Source organism: Rhinopithecus bieti, unplaced genomic scaffold (genome assembly GCF_001698545.2).
Source record: "Rhinopithecus bieti isolate Rb0 unplaced genomic scaffold, ASM169854v2 scaffold_64300, whole genome shotgun sequence".
NCBI lineage: Eukaryota > Metazoa > Chordata > Mammalia > Primates > Cercopithecidae > Rhinopithecus > Rhinopithecus bieti.
In genome coordinates this window covers 52,043-59,143 of record NW_016824221.1, presented here as the reverse complement: position 1 = coordinate 59,143, position 7,101 = coordinate 52,043, and positions in this window count along the sequence as shown.

Sequence of the window (7,101 nt, the reverse complement as noted above, 5' to 3'; positions counted from 1 at the left end):
TAACTGGGACTACAGGCGCCCGCCACCTCGCCCGGCTAGTTTTTTTTGTATTTTTTTAGTAGAGACGGGGGTTTCACCGTGTTATGCAGGATGGTCTCGATCTCCTGACCTCGTGATCCACCCGTCTCGGCCTCCCAAAGTGCTGGGATTACAGGCTTGAGCCACCGCGCCCGGCCATGAATAAGTACTTTAGTGGTGATTTCTGAGATTTTGGTGGACCCATCACCCAAGCAGTGTCCGCTGTACCCCGTGTGTATTCTTTTATCCCTCATTACCCCCTCACCCTTTCCCCCAGTCCCTATAGTCCAGGGTATCATTCTTATGCCTTTGCATGCTCATAGCTTAGCTGCCATATGTGACTGAGAACATACGATGTTAGGTTTTTCATTCTTGAGTTACTTCACTTAGAATAATAGTCTCCGATTTTATCCAGGTTGCTGTGAATGCCATTATTTCTTTTAATGGCTGAGTAGTATTCCATGGTGTATATATGTGTGTGTGTGTGTGTGTGTGTGTGTCTGTATACACATACCACATTTTCTTTATCCACTTATTGACTGATAGATATTTGGACTGGATCCATATTTTTGCAATTGCAAATTGTGCTGCTATAAACATGCGTGTGCAAGTATCCGTTTTGTATAATGACTTCTTTTCCTCTGGGTAGATATCCAGTACTGGGACTGCTGGATAAAATGGTAGATCTACTTTTAGTTCTTTTCTCTTTTTTTTTTTTTTTTTGAGACGGAGTCTCGCTCTGTCACCCAGGCCCCAGGCTGGGGTGCAGTGGCATGATCTCACCGGCTCACTGCAAGCTCCGCCTCCCGGGTTCGCGCCCTTCTCCTGCCTCAGCCTCCCGACTAGCTTGGACTACAGGCGCCCACCACCACGCCCGGCTAATTTTTTTGTATTTTTAGTAGAGATGGCGTTTCACCATGTTAGCCAGGATGGTCTCGATCTCCTGAGCTCGTGATCTGCCCGCCTCGGCCTCCCAAAGTGCTACTTTTAGTTCTTTAAGGAATCTCCACTCTGTTTTCCGTAGTGGTTGTACTAGTTTACATTACCACCAGCAGTGTGAAAGTGTTCCCTTTTCACTGCATCCATGCCAACACCTGTTTTTTTTTTTTTTTAAATTTTTTGATTATGGTCATTCTTGCAGGAGTGAGGTGGCATCGCATTGTAGTTCTGATTTGCATTTTGTTGATACTTGGTGATGTTGAGCATTTTTCCATATGCTTGTTGGCCTATCTTGGTTGGTATATCTTCTTTTGAGAATTGTCTATTCATGTCCTTAACCCACTTTTTGATAGAATTGGTTTTTTTTCTTGCTGATTTGTTTGCGTACTTCGTAGATTCTGGATATTAGTCCTTTGTCAGATGCTTTTCTTAATCCTTAATTTTTTTTTTCCCCTGAGATAGGGTCTTGCTTTGTCAACCAGGGTGGAGTGCAGTGGCATGATCATGGCTCACTGCAGCCTCAGCCTCCCAGGCTCAAGTGATCCTCCCACCTCAGCCTCCTGAGTAGCTGAGACTACAGACGTATGCCACCACCCTTGGTTAACTTTTAAATTTTCTTGTAGAGGTGGTTACTATGTTGCCCAGGCTGGTCTCAAACTCCTGGGCTCAAGTGATCCTTTTGCCTCAGCCTCCCAAAGTACTGGGATTACAGGTGTGAGCCACTGTGCCTGGCCAATTTTTAATTCTTTTTATTTTAATTTTTTTTTAAAAGCCAGAAACCAGCAGAGACTTAATTCTTTAACTAGTTTAATAACACCCAAAGAGAAAGTTTAGAAATGTGATTTTCATTTTCCTTGTAAACATAAATTTTTATGTTTAAATAGTAGAGTGAAAATAACAAGATAGAGTGAATTCTTCCCAGGAGGAAATACTTCATGAATTGAGGGTGGAGGTAAAAACATTCTTCCATTGAACACATTTATAAATGGTTAGGCGTTATTGAAATACTATGCATAGCACTCGGCTTCAAGAACAACATAGTCAAATAGATTTAATACCCTAACTTACCCAGTTTCTTTGAAACATAGCCCTTAAGTTTTGGTCTTTCTTTATTATTTGAAGGTGATAGATCACAGAAGCATAGAATTGGGGAACTGATAGGTGAGTTGTCTGTTCTCGAAACTTGGCAAACTAGTATCTTAAAAAAATTAGCATTGATACCAACATGCAAAATTTCTCCAGTCACCAACATTTAACGCCGTTTTGCTCTAGTATTTTTAGCTGTCCACCGGAAATCTACTCTAGCCCAATATGTCTTACATGGGAAGGGTCATTTTTGTCTAACATTTCTAGTTCCACCTTTTACATTTTTGTCAAAACAATAATTGTCATTCTTGCTTTGGGCCGAAAACTGTATTGTCATCTTTGATACAAGTTTCTTATTGATTTGTATTAGATCTTTCAGAATAGCTATCTTAATTGTGATTTCCTTTCCCTTTCCATGTGACTTCCCTCGTTCAGGGTCTTTCCATCCTACTGTTGGATGATTACAACTGCTTCATATATGGTCTGCCTCTAATCTTTCTTTCTCCTAGTGGGCCCTGAATACCACTGATAGAAAAAATGACTGTAGTTCCAGCCATGCTCAAGAACCTGAAATGGCTCCCTGTTAATCTACCTCAATCAGTCCAAGCCCTATTGTCTGACTTTTAGGCTTCTCTTACTGAATCATTCATATTTCCAACGGTATTTACTTTTACAGCTTAGCACAAACTCTTTGGTTAGACTCTTCAAAGTCTTTTAAATACTGTATTGTCATACCCTCCTTGGCACTCTTCCTGTTGCTAGGAAAGTCCTCCTTCTCCTGTATGTCCTTTAAAGCAGCAGTCCCCAACCTTTTTGGCACAGGGACTGGTTTTGTGCAAGACAGTTTTCCAAGGACATGGGGAGCAGGGGATGTGTTGGGATGAAGCTGTTCCAGCTCAGCATAAGGAGCACACCAACTAGATCCCTTGCACGCGCTCATTCACAATAGGGTTCGAGTCCTGTGAGCTCTAATTGCTGCCGACTCACTGACAGAGGTGGAGCTCAGCCATATGGCTTATTCTCCTGCTACTCCCTCAGCTGTAACCAAGGCACGAACTGTACTGGCCATGGCCCAGAGGTTGAGAGACCCCTCGCCTTAAAGCCCAGATGAGTCCCCCACCTCCTCAAAAGCCTTTTCTTTACTGTTCCATCAAACCGTTCTCCTGTTTTTCTGAGCTCTTACTGTACTCACTGTGGGATCCACGTAGTAAATAAGAGGTAAAATACAGCATAGTGTTCAGAGCATGAAGTCGAGAACCAGACATGGGTTTAGAATCTACCTTTTAGATTCTGGCTCTGCCATTTACGTACTCTGTGGACCTTGGGGCTAGTTAAATTGACCTGACCTTGTGCTTAGTTTCTTCATCAGTAAAATAGGATAATAACTGTATCATACCTCATAGGGTTACTGTAAGATTAAGGATGAATGTATTTAGAGTAGATACCTTAACATAGTGATATAGTGTTTGCATTATATCAGTATCACTAAGCATTGTTCTATTCTCAGGTATTTTGTTTTTTGGTTTTTCAGTATAGTATTTTTATTTTTCCAATTAGATAGTAAGCTCTTTTAAGGCAGAGTGTTACATCTTTTGTTTCAGTTCTCATTTTTCCCTGGTAGTTATTCACCAAAATCCCATTTGTGAATTTGATTTCCTCTGTAGCCTGTTTCCTGCTATAAAAACCTCTTACATAAACTCTTTCTTTAAATGAGCTACTGAGGAGAAAACCATTTGGAAGGAAAAATCCATGAAAGTACAAGCGAATTCACGCTTCCTGGGCGTCAGAGGGCTGGTAAACAACCTATAAACTTCCACATTATGAGGATAACCTCTGGTTTTAGTTTAACTGGGAATATTTTGAGACAGAACGAGGGAAAATATGTTTTAGTTTTTATGTAGACAGAACTTTGGTCTTTTTTTTTTAAAAAAAATGGGAACTCTTACATTTATAGCTAAATGTTAAGCTTTGTTTAAAAGAAAGAATAATCCTTTTGTAGAAATGGGAATGTTTGTATAATTAATCTTCTATCATTAAATGTTCAATTTTATTTTAAAAAATCTTTTTTTCACAGGGACTTCCTGATCATTTGCTAATGGTGTGTGCGTTGATGGATCTGAGGCAATGCCATTCTAACGATACTGTGAAAGAAAAGAATACCACTCGACTCCAAAGGTGGAATCAGATTAGGACCTGTAGGTTTAAACAATTAGTTTGAAATCGAAACATATAATTAATGTTAACTTATATAAGTCTTTGAAAAGAATCATGGGGAAATGATCTGAGTTTCATCTGTGTATATTTGGTCTTCACAAAATGAGCAGTAAGAAAAGGCCACAGTGGGAATGTGCTTCGGCTTATAGACAGGTCTGAAAAGATGAGGTATCCCTTAAATCTGAATGAAGAAACAAAATTGAAACTGGCTCACAGTAGAGCAGTCCCCACTCTTTTTTCAATTGAAATAAAGGTATTAATCACCACATTTAGACCAATTCATAAAATCAGAATAAGAAATTTGCGGTTGCAGTGAATAGCATTCTCTTTGCCTTTATATGGATGGTTCTTTCTTTTAAACTTTTATTTTTAACCATAGGACAATGCACTCTTTAAAAGGCAAATGAACTATAAAGCTTTTACTGCAAAACAGCAGTTCGCCTGGCGCCATTTCTCATTCCTGATTCCCATCCTCAAGGTAACTGCTTTAATAACTTTGCTGTTTATTCTGGTATTTTCATCTGTTTCTAGATATGCTTTTTATTTTATAGCCCTCATTTCTTTTTTAGTTTAGGTAATTTTTTTTTTTTTTTTTTTGAGACAGAGTCTGCTCTGTCACCCAGGTAGAGTGCAGTGGCACCATCTTCAGCTCACGCAACGCTGCCTCCTGTGAGTTCAAGCATTTCTCCTGTCTCAAGCCTCCGATGTTAGCTGGACTACAGGTGCTCGCCACCACACCCAGCTAAATTTTGATATTTTATTAGAGACGGAGTTTCACCATGTTGGCAGGGCTGGTCTCGAACTCCTGACCTCAAGTGATACACCTGGCACTAGACCTCCCAAAGTGCCAGATTACAGAAGTGAGCCACCACGCCAAGCCTGTTTAGGTATTTTGATTTCCTACCTAGAAGATGATTCAGCTTACTTTTTTATTATTAAAAATTCTTCTAAATTAGAGACAGCCCACTCTGTTGCTCAGACCAGCAGTGCAGTGGCATAATCATAGCTCACGCAGCCTCAAACTCCTGGGACTCAGCTGCTCCTCCCACCCTCCACCCTCCTGAGTACTGGAACTGCAGTGGCATGCCACCATGACCAGCTAATTTTTTTTTTTTTTTTAGTAATTTTTTAGAGATGGGAGTCTTGCCTATATTGCCCAGTCTGTCATTGATTCCTGGACTCAAGAGATTCTCCCTCCTGGCCTCCAAAGTATTTGGGTTGCAGGCATGACTGCGATGCCCAGCCCCAGTGTTCAGCTTTTAAAACTGTATTCAATCATCCCATTCTCATGCACTCCCACAAGCCCCTCCTTTTTAGTCTTCCATATATTGTATGAACCTTTTTGGTAACCATGTTCACATTATTACATTATCTGATTATGTAAATATCCATAGCTTGGGTCACAGAGGTAACAAGAATTATATTTTCTTCTTGACAGCTTTTGTTTTTCTGAAGTTAGTCACTACTTTCCCCTTTTGTTAGTTTTCTATTTATCTCCTAGCTAGAAATGTGAAATTATATGTCATCATCTCAAAACTCTCCTACAGACACTAAGATCTTTTCTCCATATATTCAGTTTCGTCAGATCCATTGCTTTGTTTCTTCTGGAATACCTCTCCTGGGAGTCTCTGTTCTCTTTCTTCAGTCTGGTGTGATGGTTCTCTAAGACTGCTGTGCAGTTGTTCCTGGACTGCCTGGCAATTTCTTATGTCTCTTCTAGGTTAGTGACTTCTTTTGTTGTTGTTTGTATTACTCGCTGTGGTGGTGAACTTTATCTTCCATTGTCATTTGAGAAATAACAAAGATGGGGAAGAAAGTATGAGATCTTAGCGAAGATTATATTTGATTCTTATCTTTTGATCATGTGGTATGGTTTGAGTATAAGCTTCTAGGTGAAACATCACTTTATCTCCAAATGTTGAATACATTGCTCCATTATCTTCTAGGTTTAGATCCGTACTGTTGAGTAGAAATATAATGTAAGCCACAAACGGGAGCTCCTCTGTAATTTTACATTTCCTAGTATCCACATTAAGATAAGTAAAAAGAAACAGATGACATTAAGCATAATAAATTGGACATGGTGGCTTGCACCTGTAATCCAGCTACTCTGGAGGCTGAGGTGGGAGGATAGCTTGAGGCCAGGAGTTTGAGACCACACTGGGCAACATAGTGAGACCCATAATATAATTATGTTATGCATAATAAGCATAATTTATTATGCTTAAAATTAAGCATAATGTATTTTATTTAATTCAATATATCAAATATATTTTCAACACGGCAGTATAAAAATATTGAGCTACTTACATATTTATGTATATATACATATTTACTATGTCTTTGAAAAATCAGCCGTTTTCTCATTTTATGTTCAGAAAAACTCAGTGGTTTCTTTGGCAGCTTGCCTCAATGTGGACTGGCCACATTTGAAGTACTCAAGGGTCCCATGTGGTTGGTGGGTACCATTTTGGACAGTGTAGGTTCAGAGTATTGCTGATGGCATCCTGATTTTGATCTGTCATGACTATTGTTTTCCACTGGAAGTTTCTTTATTCCTCTGTCACTTATTTTCCTTTAAAAAAAATTGTAGCCCTCCAGTGGGTATGAAGTTGTGCCTCGTTATGGTTTTGAAGTGCATTTCCCTCATGACTAATGATGTTGAACATCTTTCCATGTGCTTATTAGGTTTTATCTTACAGTTAATATTAATTGACTACCAGAGGCTTTTCTCTTGCTTGTGTCTGAGATCATTTTGCAAAATCCTTGCCTTTAATTGGCTAAGTATACAAAGAAAAGTCTAATAATTAAATTTTAGCCCAAAATCCTGAGTATATATATTAT